The following is a 25,121-nucleotide window of genomic DNA, read 5'->3' as shown; positions in this document are numbered from 1 at the left end:
AAGTGCACTGCCATCTAGGAGACGGTGTATTTCCCAGCAGCCCTAACACCACTATGTTCTGCCGTCACTCTGCTGTCAGGGAAATATCAGCATTTTCCGTGCGGACATTGCACGTCTGAATAAAGCCTTACCCTCATAAAATCTCTCTCCATTAAAATAAAGAATGCGCCAGTATAGATTCAGAGCCTCTGCCGCAGATGCCGTAGAGTTCCTATTGATAAATACTTCTGAACCCAACAGATCCCATTATAGGTTTAGGCTGAAGCTTTGCCTGTTCTGATTGGCTGCGGTCTACAAACACAAGCCCACCAGAAATTGTTTCAATCAGACTTTTCTTGCACAATAGCGTGACATGTTGTGGTATTATATCCAGTACAGTAGGGGCTACTTGACGGAAACCTGACAGTTCCATTTTTATGCAATAAGGGCATCATGATGGATCTTAACATATATGTCATGTAACATGAATCCTGTAAAAATGTAAACCATGATACCCGGATCTGTTCACAACAACACTATGGCTTCAGTGATAGCTAAGTTATGGTAGCTATGCTGGATCTACTTTTAAACAAAGGCAAACCCTAACTTTAATCAAATTCATCCACATGCATGGTTAAAATTAGATTTATTGGGGATTTGATTTTCCCCATTGCCTTTAATGCAGGAGTCAAAATCCACAACGGCGCATTTTAAATATGTTTTCTTAATTTTTTTTTTAATCTTACTATTAATCCGCACAGCCCAACTGCAGAGACACTGCATATTTCCTTCAGAATGTGACACTATCCTAAGGGTACGTTCATAAAAGGCAGAAAATCTGCAGCATTTGACTCCAAAAGCATGCAGCTGCTTTGGTGTAGAATTAAAGGGGTACTCATCTGGTGCCAGAAAGTTAAACAGGTTTGTAAATGACTTCTAATAAAAAATCTTCACCCTTCCAGTACATTTTAGCAGCTGTATGCTACAGAGGAATTTTTTTTCTTTTTGAATTTCTTTTTTGTCTTGTCCACAGTGCTCTCTGCTGACACCTCTGTCCGTGTCAGGAACTGTCCAGAGCATCAGTTCCTGATACGGGCATCAGGTTTCAGCAGAGAGTCAGCACTGTGGACAAGACAAAAAAGAAATTCAAAAAGAAAAGAATTTCCTCTGTAGCATACAGCTGCTAAAAAGTACTGGAAGGGTAAAGATTTTTAAATAGAAGTCATGTACAAATGTTTTTAACTTTCTGGCACCAATTGATTTAAAAAAAAAAATAAAAAAAAATGTTTTCCACCGAAGTACCCCTTTAATGCAGATCTTTCACTGTGGATTTTGGTGTGGATTATGTTCATTTTGTTAAGAAAAAAAAAAAAACAACAAAAAAAACATAAAATCCAGAGTTTGCAGTGACTCAATGGCAAAATTGGCAAAAACTGCAAATGTATTGCAGATTTTGACTTCTCCTTTAAAGTCAATGGGGAAAATCTGCACTAAATCCGCAGCATTTCCACGCCATACATTGAAATGCTGGAGAATTATTATTAATTTATATGGCTTTTGTGTAGGATTTGTATGCAGCAAGTGGACGAGATTTCTACAAATGCCACCCACTGTGGACCTGTGGACTTTCTGAGCAGAGAATTGCGCAGGGAATTTAGGACATGTTCACACCCCCTGTGTGAACATGGCCTAAAGTTTTTTTTTTGGCTATGTTTTGGATGTAGCAAGAATGAGGCCAGTGTTTCCAAACAATGTGCCTCCAGCTGTTGCAAAACTACATCTCCCAGCACAATCTTTTAGTGCAGTGGTCTCCAAACTGCGAACCTCCAGCTGTTCCCCAAACCTACAACTCCCAGCACAATCCTTTAGTGCAGTGGTCTCCAAACTGCAAACCTCCAGCTGTTCCCCAAAACGACAACTCCCAGCACAATCCTTTAGTGCAGTGGTCTCCAAACTGCGAACCTCCAGCAGTTCCAAAACTACAACTCCCAGCATGCCCGGACAGCCAAAGGCTGTCCGGGCATGCTGGGAGTTGTAGTTTTGCAACAGCTGGAGGCACACGGTTTGGCAAACACTGTACTACACAAATTCAGATCTGCAGTTCAGTTACCTAAACAGGAAAGTAACAAAAAGCTTTTATAACTGTGACAGGATTGTGGTTGAACTTGTGAATAATGGACCCCAGAAGTACAGACACCATCAAAATCCATAACATTCATCCTGGAATATGGCCAAGCATGTTACCTCACAATGTTACATGACACCAAATAACTGACGGAAAGGTAGAAAACTGTGGTGTGTGTCGTAACTATGACATGACACGGAGAAACGTCACTATACAAGATGACCTCAGAAAGATGGAGGCGTCAGGAGGCGTCTATCATACACTGCAACTCTTCCCTAGTCATAGATGTGCTACAATAAATAAAGACAATTACAATACATAGAAACATTCACTCACAAACTGGTCAGGCTGCCAGCGTTACCCATCAGGTGACATAAGAGAATGTGGCTGTACCCACCAGGTTACAGGTCCCGGTATCAGGGACTAGTATTGCTCGGTCTGCACTGTACAACTCAGGTGACAATACTTCAGGTAATAGCACAGCCTCACAGTGCAACTTCAGGAACAAGTGTTAGCGCCTGTGGCAGTACTGAAATACTTACAAGTCTGGGGTACTGGTACCAGGTCCTGGTGCTGTCAGCAATCCATGTACTCTCAGGTACTGGTCCTGGTGCTGTCAGGTATCAGTGTACTTTCAGGTACTGGTCCTGGTGCTGTCAGGTATCAGTGTACTTTCAGGTACTGGTCCTGGTGCTGTCAGGTATCAGTGTACTCTCAGGTACTGGTCCTAGTACTGCCAGGTATCAGTGTACTCTCAGGTACTGGTCCTGGTGCTGTCAGGTATCAGTGTACTCTCAGGTACTGGTCCTGGTGCTGTCAGGTATCAGTGTACTCTCAGGTACTGGTCCTAGTACTGCCAGGTATCAGTGTATTCTCAGGTACTGGTCCTAGTGCTGTCAGGTATCAGTGTACTCTCAGGTACTGGTCCTAGTACTGCCAGGTATCAGTGTACTCTCAGGTACTGGTCCTGGTGCTGTCAGGTATCAGTGTACTCTCAGGTACTGGTCCTGGTGCTGTCAGGTATCAGTGTACTCTCAGGTACTGGTCCTAGTACTTCCAGGTATCAGTGTACTCTCAGGTACTGGTCCTGGTGCTGTCAGGTATCAGTGTACTCTCAGGTACTGGTCCTAGTACTGCCAGGTATCAGTGTACTCTCAGGTACTGGTCCTAGTACTGCCAGGTATCAGTGTACTCTCAGGTACTGGTCCTGGTGCTGTCAGGTATCAGTGTACTCTCAGGTACTGGTACTGGTGCTGTCAGGTATCAGTGTACTCTCAGGTACTGGTACTGGTGCTGTCAGGTATCAGTGTACTCTCAGGTACTGGTACTGGTGCTGTCAGCAATCCATGTACTCTCAGGTACTGGTACTGGTGCTGTCAGGTATCAGTGTACTCTCAGGTACTGGTCCTGGTGCTGTCAGGTATCAGTGTACTCTCAGGTACTGGTCCTGGTGCTGTCAGGTGTCAGTGTACTTTCAGGTACTGGTGCTGTCAGGTATCAGTGTACACTCAGGTACTGGTATCGGTCCCAGGTTCTGTCAGATATCAGTGTACTATCAGGTACTGGTACTGGTCTTAGGTCCTGGTGCTGTTCTGTATCAGTGAACTCTCAGGTACTGGTCCAAGGTCCTGGTGCTGTTCTGTATCAGTGTACTCTCAGGTAATGGTCCAAGGTCCAGGTGCTGTTCTGTATAAGTGTACTCTCAGGTACTGGTCCAAGGTCCAGGTGCTGTTCTGTATAAGTGTACTCTCAGGTACTGGTCCAAGGTCCTGGTGCTGTTCTGTATCAATGTACTCTCAGGTACTGGTCCAAGGTCCAAGTGCTGTTCTGTGTACGTGTACTCTCAGGTACTGGTCCAAGGTCCTGGTGCTGTTCTGTATCAGTGTACTCTCAGGTACTGGTCCAAGGTCCTGGTGCTGTCAGATATCAGCGTAATCTCAGGCACAGGTACTGGTTCAAGTTCCTGGTGTTCTCAGGTATCAGTGTACTCTCGGGTACTGTTGCCAAGTTCTGGTGCTGTCAGGTATCACTGTATTCTCAGGTATTGGTACTGATCCTGGTGCTGTCAGTTATCAGTGTAGTCCCAGGTCCTAGTTATGCCAAGTATCAATGTACTTCCAGGTACTGGTGCTGTTGCTGTCAGGTATCAGTGTACTCTCAGGTACTGGTACATATTCTGGTGCAGTCAGATACCAGTGTAGTCCCAGGTCCTGGTGCTGTCAGGTATTGGTGTAGTCCCAGGTCCTGGTGCTGTCAGGTATTGGTGTAGTTCCAGGTCCTGGTGCTGTCAGGTATTGGTGTAGTCCCAGGTCCTGGTGCTGTCAGGTATTGGTGTAGTCCCAGGTCCTGGTGCTGTCAGATATTGGTGTAGTCCCAGGTCCTGGTGCTGTCAGATATTGGTGTAGTCCCAGGTCCTGGTGCTGTCAGGTATTGGTGTAGTCCCAGGTCCTGGTGTTGTCAGGTATTGGTGTAGTCCCAGGTCCTGGTACTGTCAGGTATTGGTGTAGTCCCAGGTCCTGGTGCTGTCAGGTATTGGTGTAGTCCCAGGTCCTGGTGCTGTCAGGTATTGGTGTAGTCCCAGGTCCTGGTGCTATCAGGTATTGGTGTAGTCCCAGGTCCTGGTGCTGTCAGGTACTGGTGTAGTCCCAGGTCCTGGTGCTGTCAGGTATTGGTGTAGTCCCAGGTCTGGGTGCTGTCAGGTATTGGTGTAGTTCCAGGTCCTGGTGCTGTCAGGTATTGGTGTAGTCCCAGGTCCTGGTGCTGTCAGGTATTGGTGTAGTCCCAGGTCCTGGTGCTGTCAGGTATTGTGTAGTCCCAGGTCCTGGTACTGTCAGGTATTCGTGTAGTCCCAGGTCCTGGTGCTGTCAGGTATTGGTGTAGTCCCAGGTCCTGGTGCTGTCAGGTATTGGTGTAGTCCCAGGTCCTGGTGCTGTCAGGTATTGGTGTAGTCCCAGGTCCTGGTGCTGTCAGGTATTGGTGTAGTCCCAGGTCCTGGTGCTGTCAGGTATTGGTGTAGTCCCAGGTCCTGGTGCTGTAAGGTATTGGTGTAGTCCCAGGTCCTGGTGCTGTCAGGTATTGGTGTAGTCCCAGGTCCTGGTGCTGTCAGGTCTTGGTGTAGTCCCAGGTAATGGTGCTGTCAGGTATTGGTGTAGTCCCAGGTCCTGGTGCTGTCAGGTATTGGTGTAGTCCCAGGTCCTGGTGCTGTCAGGTATTGGTGTAGTCCCAGGTCCTGGTGCTGTCAGGTATTGGTGTAGTCCCAGGTCCTGGTGCTGTCAGGTATTGGTGTAGTCCCAGGTCCTGGTGCTGTCAGGTATTGGTGTAGTCCCAGGTCCTGGTGCTGTCAGGTATTGGTGTAGTCCCAGGTCCTGGTGCTGTCAGGTATTGGTGTAGTCCCAGGTCTCGTGCTGCTCTCAGGTCCTGGAGTGACTGTCAGGTCTCCATACTTTCTTTAGCTCTGGGTTCAGGTACTGGAGGGACCCTCGGGTGTCGGGCTGTAGCTGTGCAGCCTGGTGCTGGTGCCAGTGTTGCCCTCAGGTGTTGTACCGTCCTCAGTGTTCCCCAGGCAGGTGCCGTCAGTCAGGGAGCTGCGGCTGGTGCTGTGCTCGGAGCACAGAGCTGTCTCTGTACTGTGTCCTGTGTGTACTGACTGCACTGAGTGTATGGAGAGACCTCCCTCTCTGCCGGCTCTACCTATCACACCCCTCCATGCCAGCCTACTACTGCTGCTGTGTGAGGTGAGAGCAGGCAGGGGAGCACGAGATATCACATAGTGCTGCCAGGTACAACACAAAAAACTTTAGGGAAGTGGAAAGGAGTCTGCTGGAAAACAGAGAATGTTCTGAAAACATAACTTGTAGTAATATCTGTTACAGGAGGATTGCTTCTACATCATGTGGGGGGAAAAGAATAATAATAAACATAAGTGCTCAGTTATTTGTGTCTGTCTGTGTCTATTTGTGTATCACAACAGACAACCCCCCAGTTATGTCAGTATTCAGAGGGTCACATAAGTGACACATGGCTCAGATATATCCGCCATTTATACACTTCAGAGCCTTTTGTATGGTCATTTACTACTCTTGTCTCCAAGCAAATGCATCTTAAATGGGCACTGTCAGAATCAAAAGCTGTTTATGTTTTTATATGTTGTGCATCTTGACAAAACATTAACCTTTCTAATATACTACATAAAATAGATTTATAAAATATATTTATAGAAATCATGGTTTGTAAAAATAAGACCACTAGGGGTCCTCATTCCATCCAGAACATAATCCTGTCTGTCTGCAGCGTCATCTTTGTCCTAGCTGATACATGGGCAGGGACAAAGGGGGAGATTTATCAAAACCTGTAGGGAGGAAAAGTTGCCCAATTGCCCATAGCACCCAATTAGATTGTTTCTTAAATTTTTCAGAGGGCTTGTTAAAAATGAAAGAAGCAATCTGGTTGCTATGGGCAATTGGACAACTTTTCCTATGGACAGGTTCGGATAAATTTCTCCTAAAGTGCAGTAAGTGAGGGCAAGACTAGTACTCCTCTGTGCTCACTCCTGTCCTGTCTATAAACACAAGAGGAGAGGGTTACAAAGTAGCCTGCGGTGATTGGATGAAGAGACCCAGCACAGAACAGCAGACTCCGGGAGGAAGTGAAGGCATGGCAAGTGAGGGCAGGCTTAGTGCTTGCTTCTGACACACCCCTTCCTGAGCAGTGGATATCAGAATGAGTAAACAGCAGAAAGGAGGGATTTGTGAGCCAAATACAGAAGCAAGGCACAAAAAAAACACGTAAAGAATCTGCATGACCTAGTGAGTAACATATATATAAGCACAAAGGCTTGTGTTGTGGTGCATTAGTAATCCCGGTTCAGTTCCACTTTGGTTATCATTGTATTCAGACAGCAGGTAACACAACAGGCTTATGAGTACAGTGCCCCCCCCCCCGACCTACGATGGCCCCGACATACGATAATTTCAACATATGATGGCCTCTCAGAGGCCATCGCATGTTGAAGGCAGCATCAACATACGATGCTTTTGTATGTCGGGGCCATCGCATAAACCGCTATCCGGCAGCGCAGACTGCTTCAGCTGCCACCGGATAGCCGTTTAAGGTGCTCCGTGTGGTCCGGCGACAATCACTTGCATGTCCCCAGCGCTCTGGACCGTCCTCTTTGGGAACCCCTGCATCGCCGTCGCTCTCCATCGTCGTCATCACGTCGCCACGCACGCCGTCCCGTCATCCAATAGGAGCAGCGTGTGCGCGGCGTGATGACGGCGATAAGGAACGACGATCCCAGGCAGCAGAGACGGTCTGGAGCGTTGGGGACACCACGGGGACGCGGCGACAGCGATGGAGGGCGACATTCAGGGCAGCGGTGACAGTCCGGAGCGGCGGGGACAGGTGAGTATAACTGCCTATATTTAACATTGCATGGATCCCTCAACATATGATGGTTTCAACAAACGATGGTTCATTTGGAGCGAATTACCATCGTATGTTGAGGACCACTGTACTCTGTTTCTGCTATCTTACCTGATATAGCCCCCCTCACACTCCACCCCCCCCCCCCACCAAAGATATGAGACAGCTAGAAGCACTTAGAAGCAAAACTACAAAACTAGCATAAATGGCTGATACCAGAGAACACTGTCAGTATGCATAGTAGTGTTGAGCGGCATAGGCCATATTCGAATTCGCGAATATTCGCGAATATATGGACGAATATTCGTCATATATTCGCGAATATTCGCATATTCGTTATACCCTCGTTTTATTTCCGCATATGCGAATATTCGCGTATACAAATTAACACATGCGGAGATTCGCATATGCGAAAATTAGCATATGCTAATTTTCGCATATGTGAATTTCCGCACGTCAGTCTCACACAGTAGTATTAGAGCCTTCTTTACACCACACAAGCTGGAAGCAGAGAGGGATGATCACTGTGATGTGTACTGTGAAGAAAAAAAAAAAAAAAAAAAAAAAAAAAAAAAAAAACGAATATTCGTAATTACGAATATATAGCGCTATATTCGCGAAATTCGCGAATTCGCGAATATGCGATATTCGCGAATAATATTCGAATTGCGAATATTCGCGAGCAACACTAATGCATAGCTCTTTTTGGTGACTGGTAACTGACCATAGCAATCAAGGACTGGTTACATATGCACAATAACACAGCCTTGTGTGAGTGCTCTCTGTTGTCTGCCATTTATGCTAGATTTGTCATTAAAAATGCTTCTGCACATCAGCGCCTCCAACCTGAAAATGGTGATTGGGCTAATTCAGATTACATAGCAGGAAAAAAGAGTAAACACTACTTATAAGCCTGTCCGCACATAATAATCCCCATAGAGTGAACAGTCATTATCAGTGAATCAGTGTTTTCCAACTGGTGTGCCTCCAGCTGTTGCAAAACTACAGCTCCCAGCATGCCCGGACAGCCGAAGGCTGTCCGGGCATGCTGGGAGTTGTAGTTTTGTAACATCTGGTGCCACGCCGATTGGGAAACACAGCTCATAATACTGACATAACTGGCCTACCAGGAATGAGCTGTCTGTTCTGATAAATGAATGGGAACACAGAAACATGGGGAGAAATGACATGACACCCGAATAAAGGGGATCTATCAACAGGTTAGGGCCCTCCATTGCCCCGTTTCTTTGTAATAACTATTTTATTGATATGCAAATTAAGCCAGTCAGTGCATTGGGGGCATTCCTTTACTACTTGGTGCCCACTCCTCTAACAACACCTCCTAATTAATATGCAGTTGCCTGTCTGCAGTGATGTCACTCAAGGCTATATGGCTAATTCTGCCAGAAGATTGAGCATGTGGAATTCATATCCGTATCTGTCATTTCACAGTAAAAAAAAAAATGTTTATATATGTTACTCGCTAGGTCATGCAGATTCTTGACATGTCTTTTTTTTTTTTTTTGTGTCTAGTTTCTGTATTTGGCTCACAAATCCCTCCTTTCAGCTGCCCACACATTCTGGCATCCACTGCTCAGGAAGGGGCGTGTCCGAGACAAACACTGAGCCCGCCCTCACTCACCATACATTCACTTCCTGTCTGAGTTTTCTGTGCTGGGTCTCTTCCTCCAATCACTGCAGGCTGCTCTGTAACCCCCTCCTCTCTGTTTTCAGACAGGAGTTTGATAGACAGGCCAGGAGTGAACACAGAAGAATGGTAGTCCTGCCCTCCCTTCCTGGACATTGTGGGAAATTTATCAAAACCTGTGTAGAGGAAGAGTGGTGCAGTTGCTCAAAGTAACCAGTCAGATCGCTTCTCTTATTTTTGAAGAATGGGTGGATAAAGGTGGGGAATTTTGTAGAGCGCTCCTGCTGTCAAATGACGAACTCAAAACGCCACGGTTGCACAGGACAATATATTGAAATATTTTTTTAAGGACAACGCGTTTCGGCGCTCACATGCGCCTTCATCAGGTCCACAAGAGGATAAAAACAATGCGTCTTGAGGTACCAGCTGTGCTTGAGTAGCTGTGCCAGCACCTCAGGACACATTGTTTTTATCCTTTTGTGGACCTGAGGAAGGCGCATGTGAGCGCCGAAACGTGTTGACCTTAAAAAAATATTTAAATATATTGTCCTGTGCAACCCTGGCGTTTTGAGTCCGTCATTTGACAGCGCGAAACGTGTTGTCCTTAAAAAAATATTTAAATATATTGTCCTGTGCAACCCTGGCGTTTTGAGTCAGTCATTTGACAGCAGGAGCGCTCAACAAAATTCCCCACCTTTATCCACCCATTCTTCGTCTATCATTCCGTACCCTAAGGGACACGGATAGGGGAGATAGAGCTGCACACTGCATCCACTAATCTCGACCCACACCTCCCAACAGTGTGGAGCTTACACTGTTGCATCCCTTCAGCAGGTGGGTACAGCACATTAGGTGAGGTGGTGGGTCCCCCCCCCCTTTTTTTTTCCCAACAACAGCATATGAGAGAGTGCCCCATTGTTGTGTCTTTCTTCTGTTTTCTGTTATTTTTAAAAAGGCCTCTGAAAAATTAAAGAAGGGATCTGATTTGTTGCTCTGGGCAACTGCACCACTTTTCCTCTACACAGGTTTAGATACATTTCCCCCTTTGTCCCAGCCTGTGCGTTGGTTGAGACAAAGATGATGCTGTAGACAGACAGGATTATGTTCTGGATGGTATGGGGACCCCTAGTGGTCTATTTTTATAAGACATGATTTCTGTAAAAAAGAGACACAATATTTTTATGACATAAATTAGAAAGGTTAATAATTGCCAAGATGAACAACATATAAAAAGTTTTTGACAATTATTAGATATAAGGATAGCATATGACACAAGTCTTTATGCCTAGTAGCCAAAAGGGCACATAAAAAATACTTCTACTTGGCTAATAGGAGAAGTAAAGAATACAGCAGACTCCTAGTTAATGGGTCCGATGTATACAATGCTTCTACTGCCCGTCACTGCCCCCTCCCTTTAGAGCGATGATAGACAGGCTGCTGTGTATAGAGGAGTGTAAACTGAGAAGTATTGGTCTTCTTTCTTTGTAAATGATATTGTTTTCCTTTATTCTTTTTGTTTGTACGCTATTTCATGTTTAGAAAGTTTTACACAAGAGTATTTAGGTATACATTTGTAATACGGATGTACTACCATCAGTATGTCATCAGTACTGCATAGTAAATACTGATGAGGTGTCTTCTAGACATGAAATGGAACAAAACTTTGAAAAAATGGAACAGAATCAATAAGATACAGATGCAATACATATACAAATATGGATGATTTGTATTCTAATCAATCTCCATAGACTTTATTGGACATTTTTCAACCGGAGAAGGGATGAAAGTACCACATGCTGCTTTTTTTTTTTTTTTTTAAATAATATGCAGGTATCTTAGGCCCCTTTCACACTATAAACTTGTTCTGTTAAAAGATCCGTTATAAACATGCGTTAGAAAAGCCTTAAAAATGGATGTTAAATGTCCGTTACGCCCATATAAATATAGCCCTATAGATTAACATTAGTTCCATATTATGGGCCTCAAAATACACAATGTAATACTGATGCCTTAGACTGGATACACACATTGGTGGAGATTTATCAAAAACTGTGCAGAGGAAGAGTGGTACAGTTGCCCAATCAGATTGCTTCTTTCATTTTTAAAGAGACCTGTGAAAAATGAAAGCAGTAAGCTGATTGGTTGCTATAGGCAACTGGGCAACTTTTCCTCTGGACAGGTTTTGATACATTTCCCCCATTGTGTTTTGCAGCATTTTCATTTGCAGGTTAAAAACTCAGCAGAAAGCGCAGCAGATATTAAAGGGGTATAGTCATTTTTAACAACTTCCCACCATGTGATAGCCTAGGTGGCTCCTAACATATTTGTAAACCACTTCATTAAAGGGGTACTCTGCCCCTAGACATCTTATCTCCTATCCAAAGGATAGGTGATAAGATGTCTGATCGCGGGGGTCCCACCACTGGGGACCACCGCGATCTCGGCTGCTGCACCCCAGACATCCGATGCACGGAGCAAACTCCGCTCCATGCTGGATTACTGGCAATGCGGGGCAAAGGCTTGTGATGTCAGCTCATGATGTCAAGGCCACGCCCCTCAATGCAAGTCTATGGGAGGGGGCGTGACATCTGTCATGCCCCCACCCATAGACTTGCATTGAGGGGGCATGGCCGTGATGTCACGAGTGGGGTGTGGCCGTGATGTCAGGAGCCTCCGGCACTGCACCCGATGCTCTAAATGAACGCCGGGTGCAGCAGGGAGATCGTGGGGGTCCCCAGCGGTAGGACCCCCACGATGAGTCATCTTATCCTTTGGATAGGTGATAAAATGTCTAGGGGCAGAGTACCCCTTTAACCAAACATGACTCCCTACTCCAAAAAAAAAAAACTGCTCTAAAGTCATGGCCGCTAAGTGTTTTCCTTCTCTACAATCTGTTGTCCACTACCTATTTATAGGAAAAAATTGTCTCCATTAGTGGTAGATTAGAACAGAACACAGGAAGGGGCAAGACTTAGCATGTGCCATGTTCTGGAGAGAAAGAGATAAAGCCTGAGAAAACCTGGGCTGTGTACCTGCAAATCGAGGCGGCCAGCCTGCTAAAGATAATCTACACCACTGTGCCTGAAAGGATTCCCTCTTATCTATCACCAACCATAAAGTTCAGGGCAGCGTTGTGTTTCTACCACACGTTGTTTGTTTGCGGTGCTGCAGTGTAAGCTTAGCAGCTACTGCTTCGAAATTGATATTTGGAAAGTATAAAAGTATTATAAAAGTATATTCAAAATTAGGTTGCAGCTTAAAAACATGGAGTGGTCAGAATAAAGAAATAAAAAAATAAAAAAGTGAAATCGTAATTTTCTTTTCTTGCTCTCCCCATTCTGCATTTAGACATTATACAGGAAAGCTGTTTTCTACTGCACGGCCACATTATAATAAGGAATAATTCAATACCAAAGTAACCAGTAATTTTAGGCAACAGAATAAAAGTAAGGGCTTAACATAATGTTCTACTTCCATGTTTGAAAAGGTTGTGGTTTTGGGTTACGTATTTGCATGCATTCTATTCAGAAGGGTTACTTGGTACGATACAAGTGTATAAAAATATTTCTGCTGCCATGACAACCCAAGGCGGGTAATATCTCTGCGTAATAATGTGTTTAATATGTGAAGAATATCAGATGGAGCCGGCTACTGAATCTTTAACCTTCTCCAGTGGGAATTTCTTGTGTTTCATGCCATGTTTTCTATTCCCATGGCAAAGAATTGTTTAACATTCCTTGTTAATTGTACATGATCATTACTTGGAAGATTTCATACTTGACATTCTTAAGGAAGTGTTTGTAGAACCTGGCTGAGGGCCATTTTGTTTGGTAGCATTGTGTTTAGGATCCTGGTGTAAGGAGCACGTCAAAACAACTTGCCTCTTATTACTTATGACACCACACTGTCTAGGCCCCGCTTCACATAGAATCAGTCATCTTGTCAACTATTTCTGACTATCTGTAACTGGAAGCTATGGGCATCTTCCTTCTGTCACCAGAAACCCCTGACCATTTTGTGACATGAAAGCTGCCTTCTGTTCTCTGACGTAATCCGATGGTGTACATAGGCATCTGTACATTACAGTTATAGGGGGAGATTTATCAAAACCTGTGCAAAGGAAAAGTTGCCCAGTTGCCCCTAGCAACCAATCAGATTGCTTCTTTCATTTTGCAGAGGCCTTGTTAAAAATGAAAGAAGTGATCTGATTGGTTGCTATGGGCAACTGGGCAACTTTTCCTCTGCACAGGATTTGATAAATCTCCCCCATAGTGTTCACCCTTATTGCAGCTGATAATATCACATACTATTGCAGCAGGTTTAGACTACGTGCACAGTCAGTGTTTTTTTTTTTCTTCCATTCACCTTGTTTTTTAGCCATTTTTTTTTCATTTTTGAAGTGTTATTCCAGACACTTTTCTATCCTTTTTTACTACAGCAAATGCTGTTGTACAGTTTATAAACTTATAAAAATGTATACATTTTTCGAGGTATAAACAGCAGAAAAAAAGATCTTGCACTTGATTTTAAAGGGGTACTCCACCCCTAGACATCTTATCCCCTATCCAAAGGATAGGGGATAAGATGTCTGATCACGGGGGTCCCGCCACTGGGAACCCCCGCAATATAGCATGCGGCACCCACCTGTTTCTTTTCCGGAAGCGCTGGAGGGTCTGGGTCGCGACCACAGGAACGGAAGTCCTTGACGTCACGACTCTGCCCCGTGTGACGTCACGCCCAGTCCCCTCAATGCAAGTCTATGGGAGGGGTCGTGATGCCACGCCCCCTCATCTCATCTCATCCAGCTGAGTACACAGCTCCACAGCCCCTCACCTCCCCTCCCCCTGCTCTGTATTCTAAGGACACAGGTCTGCACAGAAGAAAGAACACAGAGAAGATAAGTGTTATCTGAAGGGGAGGATGACAAGGTGCACGGGCTGGGGATGTATGGACTGCAGGGGAATAAATCTCATACTGGGAATGATGTGAAGGGGGACTCCTGAATGACACATGCTGGGAGTTGTAGTCCCTGTTGTGTGTGTGTGTTAGTATTTACAAACCAGTGTGCCTCCAGCTGTTGCAAAACTACAACTCCCAGCATGCCCTGACAGACTTTGGGCATGCTGGGAGTTGTAGATTTGCAACAGCTGGAGGCACACTGGTTGGGAAACACAGTTCTAGCCTATTCAGCATACACATCATGTTACACCAGTGTTTCCCAACCAGTGTGCCTCCAGCTGTTGCAAAACTACAACTCCTAGCATGCCCAAAGGCTGTCAGGGCATGCTGGGAGTTGTAGATTTGCAACACCTGGAGGCACCCTGGTTGGGAAACACTGATGTATGCCCTACAGAGGTGTGGTGAACTACAACCCCCAGGAGACTACAGAGGCAGCATGCTGGTGTTATACTGAAGACCCCTGAATGACACATGCTGGGAGTTGTAGTCCCTTTTGTGTGTGTATGACAGTGTATCCCAACCAAGGCTGATTATATTAGTGTGCTGTGTATAAGGGGGCCGACCCGGGAAAATAGTAGGGTGGGTAAAGGGTGGAACAAACAAAAAAAAAAGGAGCCGCCCCAAACCAGCAAGGCATGTGGCATGCTGGGATTTGTAGTTTTCCGCACAGCAAGAAACAGGAAATAGAAGCAAAGATCGGAAAACAAAGTGGGGGATAAAAAGACAACAAAGAACGGAAATAGAGTAGCTTAAACAACAAGAATAGAAATGAAACAAAACAAAAAGGGTAAGTCAAAAACGGAAAAACACGTTGACCACCGGAGTACCCCTTTAATGCAAATTTGTTCCTGTGGATTTCCTATAAGAGACACAAAAAATAAACCACTCAAACCATTTAAAACGTGCCATTGTTGATGTTGCTGTTTCACAGTCTCCAGCAAATTGTACAAGGTGGAAAGTGAATTTTATTGTTGAATCTGACCTTCCTATGGACTTTAAAGCTGCAAATATCCAATATAAACAGACATGCTGTGGATTGAGAATGATACCACAGGCCAGCTTTAGGGTGGAACATTTCTACTTTTCTGCTACTGTATTATGCTTCGGATTTTTTCGTGCACAAATCTGCATGGAAAATCTACCACAAATCCATTTCCCCTTACAGCTCCCCAGCTTTCCAAAAGTCCTGAGAAGGAAATCCGCAGAACCATGCAGTGATACATTCCCTGCCACAATATCACTGCCAGGTAAAGCTGTGGGTGCCACCATATTGGCTGTCATTCATTTTCTTTAAAGACAGGAAGGAGGAAGTTTTAATCTCTTGACAGTAAATGAGTTAAAGACCTCCATTTGCTAGTTATCTCATTCATGAAGAAATGCTGTTTCAGAGAAACCGAATTTAGAAATATAATATTGGGAACACAACATGTAACACTCTAAATTCTTAATATCTAGTGGTTGTCATATATCAAAAGATGCATGAACAATTATAAAAAATATGGTGTTGTAGTAGTTCTTAAAGGTATATTCACAGCTTTTCTTTACAATTTGTTTTGGCTCTAATCCCAAATATACTTGGTAAGAAATATTTTACCGTTTGGCGTCTGCAGCTCCATCTATGTCTCTCCATTGTTACAGAAGGCAAAAACAAAACTTAAAATAAGTAATATTGACCAAATAAGCTGATCATGTAGCAATAGTCCTTCCCTACTTACATTCAATGGGACATTTGCTAACATATATACAGTACATTATGGTAATGTAGTAATAATCAAAACTATTTGAAAAGTTATTGGTGCAATTAAAAAAATGATGCATTACAGGGACAAATATTTACAATAGAAGTGGACGAATGACAAATCATTGTACACATGTCACTACTGATCCATAAATAACTCTCTGTAACAATATAGTCCTGGTTGATATTGAGTGAGGTATGGTGACTTGTTTTGCCTGATCTATATAGACAGAATCCATACTCCCAGGTAGATTTATCCATTATCTCCAGTGCTCTATGTTTGCCGAAACCACATACAGAAGCCATAAGAGGCGTGGTATGGAAAAATAATACCTTGTCAAGCTTGTCATATCTGCTTCCCTCAAACCTCTCTAATCAGATGTGAAGGAATCCTGAGCTCAGTTTGCCACACCTGACTGAGCAGGATGGAGACAGTCTAGGATCTGTCAAAACAATGAAACTTACATACCTAAAAAAATATCATCCTCTGAAGCTTAAAGAAGCCCTCCATGTGTGTTTGTTTTTTGCCCATATCATGCCCACTTTCAATTACTAGTTGTACAGTGCCGTCTTTTACATTCCAGCATAGTTGCATTCATACATTCCATTACTGTAACTGGGTCATGTGATCACCAGCCTGGCCCACAGAAAATTTCAGTTTTTAATGTGTCAGAGGAAGTGTCCTGAGTCAGCTGACTTCCTGTGAATTGCAAAATGACATCACCAACTATTAGATGACTTATAGACCCCCCCCAGCTATATATGTTTGCTGCTGCTGTTCCTACCTCTATGAGGCGTGAATATATAGTAGTTATACACCTCCCCTGCTTTTTTTTCTGCTGACATATCGTTGCTCTTTAAATCAATTGTACAAATCACAGTTAGGTGTAGAGAGTAAATCATTACCAGGCACTCAGAGGAGTAATATAATACCGGTCTCTTATGGGGCAGATGTGCTTTGGGGCCCAATAGGCACTAGATTATTCACAAAACCAATGATTTGAAAAAGAATAGACGTAGCACACCCAAATGCAGGTCAAAATAGCTTTGGCTTTATTTAATCATCCAACGCAAACATAGTGAACACAAGTCCTGTGTGGGAAAAAGGAGCTGGACAACCGAGGCGCGGGGTGTACTACTAGAGACAATGACATTTTGTGTCACTAGACTCTTTTACCGGCCATGCCTTCACTCCCTAGTACACTGCTATTGTGTACGAGCAGGTGCTCGTGCCACTATCAATATGAAGGCATCTTCGGGTGCATCTAAACATTTTAGAGAACATCATGATGGTTCTGTCTCTTCACTTAGGGTAACTGCCATTGAACATGTTTCAAGACCTCCTCAGGGAGGAAACTGGATTAAGAAACTTCATGCCCGGGAAGTATTCTGGATGCTGAAAATGGACACCAGAAGGCCCGGGGCATGAATTATCGTTCTGATGTTATGTATTTTTATTGACAATGTTATTTTTTGGTGAGAATAATATTTACATATGCATCGGTTATTCACATTTTGTTCGATTCCCACTTTTAGCATATCCAGTTTGTTCAGTTTATTGTGCTTTTTCTGTTAAATTAACATACATCTTTTGTTTAGTACTGTGATAGGGTATGCCGTGTGTGAACAGTTTGTTTCCATCATTGTCTAAGTTTTTCCCTCAACAAATGTTCCATAAATGCTACCATTTTGGCAGACCTTATACACTAAATAATGTGGTTCCGATTTTCCTATGCATAACCAGCTATGGGGTAATTTAAACCTTTTTCTATATTTTTATATGTTATCAATCATGTTTTCTTTAAAATATGACTACTCTCTCAAGATTCCATATTATGATTATTTGATTATTTTCTACGGATACATTTTTCAATCTTTAAACCTTTTTAGGTGTGCATTTCCCACATGTTCCCATGCACACACAAGCAGCGTTTTCTCTGTGTGTGCGCCATTTGCCTTCTTATGTGGTTTAATATTTGATTGAGTTAACTACCGTGAATGGGTGTGCACGAGGCAAGATACACAGGTGTCTGCTTTTTCACAATTTGATTAGGAGGCAGTGCTATTACCGACTAGTATTAGTTATATGTCACCTAAGGTCTATTTTCTTTATACCTTGAGAAAGGCTATACAAAACGCGTCAGTTGGTTTTACTTGCACTGCCTTTGTGATTTTACCTATGGATTAAATAAAGAAGTTTCTTTTATATCATACTCCAGAGTGCTGGACTGTTCGTTGGGATCTTCCCACTGCTCCTCAGCTTATAACCTGTTTGCTGTTGAATTTGTGACTTCCTCTATGACATCCACATACTAGGGCAGTCCAGATGGAACCTACTGGCACTAAAAGAAACAATGTTTGTGCTGTTGTCCATGCACACTTCAAATTAACAAGAGCGTACTATAGACATAACTTTATACCTGCAATATGACTGTAAGTCTATGCCCAACTGTGGGTATAATAACTATGTCAGTATCATAATGATCCAGGATGCTCACAGTTCAGGTCATTAGACCCTCAGGTAGGCCAGGATTTAAGGCCATAATACTGGCATCACATTGCACTTGTATTATGCTCATGTGAATATACTTAACAATTGTTAACTATTACAGAAGCACTGTTAATCATCAGCATCAATAATATTACATCAAAATGGTAGAAAATTCAGCCCACCACCCCAACCGATGGCCTTGCTGACGCTGTCAGAAGAATAGTGGCATTCCTTCAATAGAATGCTCCAAGAAACTGTAACAAAGAGTTGAAGGACATTCCGGGCTCAATTGATAACATCTAACTCGTAACATACACCACAAAATATGAGAAGCAGGCTAGTATTCTAAAACATCGCAGTGAAAAGGCTATTGAAGAGGGATGGTCCAATCAGAGATGAGGGTCAGTATATATAATATACAGAACTGAAAATCCATAAAAGAAAAGTCTGGTTCAGATAAAGATAAAGGGTGGTCATCTTAAAAAGGAGTTATTTAAAAGAGGTTGCACTCTATGTCTAAATATGGTATGTACTTACTTTACAGTACATCATATATATTAAGAGTATGTTGCTGATTGATATTTTGGTCTGATAGAGCAAAAATATATAAATTACTCTGAAAAAAAAAAAGATTTGTTATTGGACTCCCGTAGAAAATCTGTACTAGCCCACCATAACTGAAAGGGAATAGTGTTATTACACCTAGTACAAAAGTAGAAAAAGGGGCCTACACAATCTGCCATTTAGTACACCAAAACAATGCTATAACGCACCCAATAGCACCATAAAGAGTGTATGTAAATCTTCTTATATAGATCTCATATTGGGGAAAACCATTATTAAACACCACACTCTCCCATAAACTGACCATGCAGGTTAGAGGACTTTCTAAGCTGACAGATGTTTCTCATGACCCCTGCGTCCTTGGCTTGGTCAAGTGTGTATGTGTTTTGCTATGGAGTTAGTTGGAAGCATTAACTCTGTGTTAAGAAAAATAGTCATTTTTTGCTAATTCAAGACAAAATAGGTGACCAGTGTTTCCCTTTTAGGACCTTAGGCATATGAGATTTTTTGTGGCTAGGACCTCTATAAATCTTGCAGTAACAGTTTTGACAGACTAAGGTTTCTGTATGCACTTCACCACAGCAATCTTAGGAATTTCAGGGATTCCAGTCAGGGAATTAAGCTGATCACCAGTATTAAAGTTTGCCAGCTTCACAACTTTAACATTTATATGGCTCTATATATTAACAAAAAATATTGATAAACATTTGTAAGTTTGTGTTGTTTTTACTTTTAGTTGATCTCAGTAGTATAATTACTTGTGGTGGTTTCCTAGTTAGAACTAATGTCTTGTAACAGGAAACAAAGGTCCTGTCAATGAGCTCTAAATTTAGGAAGGACAAGACAAGATTCTAGAAGTAAAGGGGTATTCCTGCAAGGCAGATTATAACTACTGTAGGCTATAGAAATCATTAAATAACCAATATTGCACTATTGCATTTTTATACCACTTGGTCTTCATTCTTTACTTAGGAATGGTACTTTTTAGTAAAACTGACCACAAAATGTTTGTTTACTATATAAATAGTAAAAAGGTTAAAACTAAAAGTGTTGGCCCTTCAAAAAGTAAAGAGGGAGGAATTATATGGGATGAGGAAAAATGTGAATATTAAATAATATTCAATATTAAAGGGGTACTCCTCCGAAAACAAAGGATAGGGGATAAGATGTTAGATTGCAAGTGTCCCGCCACTGGAGACTCTCACGATCTCTGCGGCTGCACCCCGTCATTCGGTGCACGGAGCGAACTTCGCTCTGTGCCCAATGACTGGCGATGCCAGCCTCCACGCCCCTTCCTTTCACATCTCTGGGAGGAAGCGTGATGGCTATGTACTAGCCCCCTCCCATAGACATGAATGGAGGGGGCATGGCATGACATCCCGAATGTGGAAGCTGCAAGCTTCCGTGTTTCGGACATCTCTTTTGCTGGCCCGGAGATCCCCGGGACCCCCACGATCTAACATCTTAACCCCTATCCTTTTAAGTGAAGTACACCTTTAAATACATTTTTATCCACTGAAATTGCAGGTAAACTCTCCCTTACTTGTTACTTGTCCAACCCAGGAAGAAGTGCAGTGCCGTCTGAAAAAATTTAAATAGTCAACTCACCAGGTCCAGAAGGCTACTAGAGAAAGAAGTGTTCAAGCGCAAAGAGCAGTTTCGGCTTTAGTTTATGCCCATTGATTTGAACATGCAATGTCTTGCTTAGCTGGTGTAAGATAAACTTATAGAGAGCTACCACAAATGTCTCACATTATTTTACTATTAAAATAAAATTATATTGAGCACTGCCAGATGGTATAAGTAAGGTAGAGAAATGTCAATGCCGGAGGAAGGGCTTTATTGTATAACATGGGGTCTGGGTGGTGGTAACAGTACTATATATGAGTATATGTTTATTGTTTTCCTTATTTTTCTGTGTACATGTTTTCAACATTGGGCCCCAGATACATCATTGGAGGCGTTTTATCTATTATTTTACTGATATTTAAATAAAATAATTAAATGTGTAAATCCAACAATTTTTTTCAAGATTAGTCATCTATGTCAGGATTAGTGATTGGTTTAGCCAATGTTAGCTGCTGCTGATGGAGGATGTGTCTGCCCCCCTCATTGGATTATTCTGAGCCGTCTAATCCTACCTCCAGTCACAGCCTCCTGAAAAAGTGGTGCCCTAGGCCTGGGCCTCATTTGCCTAGTTAATGATACAATGCTGGTACGCTGTTTGATGATTCTTGTACTTGATTTGCTAAACTTGCCAGAGGATAGTTCTACTCTATAAAACAAGATAATGCAGCATTATACTTCCAGTCCTTCTGTAAATTGTGCCAGCATCCCAGACCCGATTGAAGTCCACCCAGATACATGTGCAACAGCGTAGTACTCCGAGAAGTTAAAAAAAAAAAAAAAAAAACATGCCACCGCTATAAACAAATATATATATGCACATAGGGGGAGATTTATCAAAACCTGTGCAAAGGCAATGTTGCCCAGTTGCCCAAAGCAACCAATCAGATCACTTCTTTCATTTTGCAGAGGCCTTGTTAAAAATGAAAGAAGCAAGCTGATTGGTTGCTATGGGCAACTGGTCAACTTTTCCCTTGGACAGGTTTTGATAGTCCCCATATTCTATCTTTTTTCTTTCTCTTTATGAAAGTTGGCCCCACCACTTATGGGTCATTAATATATTTTCTCAGAAAACCCCTTAATTTTGTAATTTTTGTATTGCTGCAGTGAGGACCCCGATCTGAGATTTTTAGGGACTATGCTAAGTAAATGTAGACTTTTTCCGATGTATAATGATTACAGTAACATTATCACATGTGTATATTATGTTTTTAAAATCATTCATTACACACCAATATAAAAAGCTTGGATCAGGGGAAATGAAAAACACAGGCTCTCAAACCTACTGCACAGTTATTGTTTGTATAGTAAAATGTGACTGTAATACATTACTAGAGATATAATCATTAACTTCAGGATAGGAAGACAAAACTCTAGTGTAGAAAGGACTTGCTGAGCCCTATTGTCCTTCTTCACTCCTGTGGCAACCAGTTCCCCACTTGAGGCCACTCTGAAAATGAGTCCTAATGACATTGGGATACCGGGCTAATCAAGCTTGGCAATCTATTTGACAGGTGTGGTGTTCCGGTACCGTATTACATACCGTACCTTGGTAGGGGTCCCCAAAGTCAGAGTTCCTAGGAACCGTGGGGTCCTCGGGTCTAGTCCTCCCCTTGTCACCCCTTAAATAGTTAATATATTATTAGAGTAAATGTAAATAAATGTTTATAAAAAGTGTACTTACCTTGCGCTAGCGTCGCAGGACCTGCGGGTCACGTGACAATGTTCTAGTCTCTATGGTAGTGAAAAAGGACCTTTGGAGGTTCATGGGACATGTGATACCAACAATGCCTTGTGAAGCTGATTGACAGATGTCGTGGACCAATCCAAAAACATCCAGCCCCTGACCATATAAGGGAGCAGCAGCCAATGATCGCTCTCTTGTTCCTGTGCTGCCAAGCAAGCAGCATCAGTCTCTTGTGCTCTTGTTCCTGTGCTGCAAAGCAAGCAGCATCTCTTGGGTTGCTGTCACTGAATGAGGTAGGACCTCCGCAACTTTCAACGACAATTACTAGGCCAAAGCCTTGCAGCCTCGGCTGAATTACACAGTGAGTTCTTCTAAATTCCCCGCTAATGTTGGCAAGGACCCTGGACCTAAACATAACCCTAAATCCAGCGGATCTGCGCATACTAAATCCCTACAAGCTAAAGAACTTACTAAAAGTCCCAACCAACGGTCAATCTCAGCTAAGCTGTTCATAGACTCTGTTACAAAGACTGTTCTTATGTTCGCATGTTACAGAAAATCTTCAGTAAAGTTTACGCAAGATTTCAGCGAAGCTCTGGTTGTGGACAATACTTTATTCTGCAAACACCTATCGTCCTTGGGAAGGGTGGCGATAGGCCAAGTCATACAGCATTTAACCCCCACCCTGGCGTCACGACTGACAAGGGTTAATAGCGCCCTTTATAACCTGCACAGCAACATCCCGATCACCATTCACACCCACAAGGCACCACACAGGCATCTGTTATTGATGTTGCTGCCTGTTACGCCGAGCGCTCCGGGTCCTCGCTCCTCCCCGGAGCGCTCGCAGCGTTCTCTTATTCACAGCGCCCCGGTCAGACCTGCTGACCGGGTGCGCTGCGATATTGCTCCCAGCCGGGATGCGATTCGCGATGCGGGACGCGCCCGCTCGCGATGCGCATCTCGGCTCCCGTACCTGACCCGTTCCCCGTCTGTGTTGTCCCGGCGCGCGCGGCCCCGCTCCTTAGGGCGCGCGCGCCGGGTCTCTGCGATTTAAAGGGCCACTGCGCCACTGATTGGCGCAGCAGGCCTAATCAGTATCTTCACCTGTGCACTCCCTACTTATACCTCACTTCCCCTGCACTCCCTCGCCGGATCTTGTTGCCATTGTGCCAGTGAAAGCGTTTCCTTGTGTGTTCCTAGCCTGTGTTCCAGACCTCCTGCCGTTGCCCCTGACTACGATCCTTGCTGCCTGCCCTGACCTTCTGCTACGTCCGACCTTGCTCTTGTCTACTCCCTTGTACTGCGCTTATCTCAGCAGTCAGAGAGGTTGAGCTGTTGCCGGTGGATACGACCTGGTTGCTACCGCCGCTGCAAGACCATCCCGCTTTGCGGCAGGCTCTGGTGAATACCAGTAGCAACTTAGAACCGGTCCACCGACACAGTCCACGCCAATCCCTCTCTGGCACAGAGGATCCACCTCCAGCCAGCCGAACCGTGACAGTAGATCCGGCCATGGATCCCGCTGAGGTCCCGCTGCCAGTTGTCGCCAGCCTCACCACGGTGGTCGCCCAGCAGTCGCAACAGATAGCGCAACAAGGCCACTAGCTGTCTCAACTGACCGTGATGCTACAGCAGCTACTACCACAGCTTCAGCAATCATCTCATCCGCCAGCTCCTGCACCTACTCCGCAGCCAGTGGCCACATCTAGTCTCCGATTATCTATGCCGGATAAATTTGATGGGGACTCTAAGTTTTGCCGTGGTTTTCTTTCGCAATGTTCCCTGCATTTGGAGATGATGTCGGACCAGTTTCCAACTGAATGGTCAAAGGTGGCTTTCGTAGTCAGCCTTCTGTCTGGGAAAGCCCTGTCATGGGCCACACCGCTCTGGGACCGCAATGATCCTGTCACTGCCTCTGTACACTCCTTCTTCACGGAGATTCAAAGTGTCTTTGAGGAACCTGCCCGAGCCTCTTCTGCCGAGACTGCCCTGCTGAACCTGGGCCAGGGTAAATCTTCCGTTGGCGAGTACGCCATCCAATTCCGTACTCTCGCCTCCGAATTATCCTGGAATAACGAGGCCCTCTGCGCGACCTTTAAAAAAGGCCTATCCAGTAACATTAAAGATGTGCTGGCCGCACGAGAAATTCCTGCTAACCTGCATGAACTTATTCATCTTGCCACCCGCATTGACATGCGTTTTTCCGAAAGGCGTCAGGAGCTCCGCCAGGATATGGACTTTGTTCGCACAAGGCGGTTTCTCTCCCCGGCTCCTCTCTCCTCTGGTCATCTGCAATCCGTTCCTGTGCCTTCCGCCGTGGAGGCTATGCAAGTTGACCGGTCTCGCTTGACACCTCAAGAGAGGACATGACGCCGCATGGAGAACCTTTGCCTGTGCTGTGCCGGTACTGAACATTTCTTGAAGGATTGTCCTATCCGTCCTCCTCGCCAGGAAAGACGCACGCTGACTCTGCACAAAGGTGAGAACTCTTGATGTGAACTCTGCTTCTCCACGTCTTACTGTGCCTGTGCGGATTTCTTCTTCTACCTTCTCCTTCTCAGCTATGGCCTTCTTGGATTCCGGATCTGCAGGAAATTTTATTTTGGCCCCTCTCATCAACAGGTTCAACATCTCGGTGACCAGTCTCGCCAGACCCCTCTACATCAACTCTGTTAATAATGAAAGATTGGACTGTACCGTGCGTTACCGCACGGAACCTCTCTTAATGTGCATCGGACCCCATCACGAAAAAATTGAATTCTTGGTTCTCTCTAACTGCACTTCAGAAATTCTTCTTGGATTACCGTGGCTTCAACGCCATTCCCCAACGCTTGATTGGACCACAGGGGAAATCAAGAACTGGGGTACTTCTTGCCACAA

General features: G+C 44.1%; 1 protein-coding gene across 13 annotated transcripts in view; it reads right to left on the bottom strand.

Annotated features, from left to right (window-relative positions):
- Positions 1-25,121, bottom strand: part of SORBS2 (sorbin and SH3 domain containing 2) — a 305,036-nt gene that overhangs the window by 243,436 nt on the left and 36,479 nt on the right. The window contains exon 1 of one of the 13 annotated variants that reach the window (XM_056559548.1): positions 2,647-2,928. The exons of the other annotated variants lie outside the window; for them this stretch is intronic. The gene's annotated coding sequence lies outside the window, so the exon portion shown is untranslated. Of the gene's footprint in view, positions 1-2,646; positions 2,929-25,121 lie in introns of those variants that run through there. 13 annotated transcript variants of the gene reach the window in all.

Source organism: Hyla sarda, chromosome 1 (assembly GCF_029499605.1).
Source record: "Hyla sarda isolate aHylSar1 chromosome 1, aHylSar1.hap1, whole genome shotgun sequence".
In the NCBI taxonomy this organism is placed as follows: Eukaryota; Metazoa; Chordata; class Amphibia; order Anura; family Hylidae; genus Hyla; species Hyla sarda.
The sequence above is the reverse complement of the archived record's forward strand: the minus strand, read 5'-3'. Positions and strand labels throughout refer to the sequence as shown.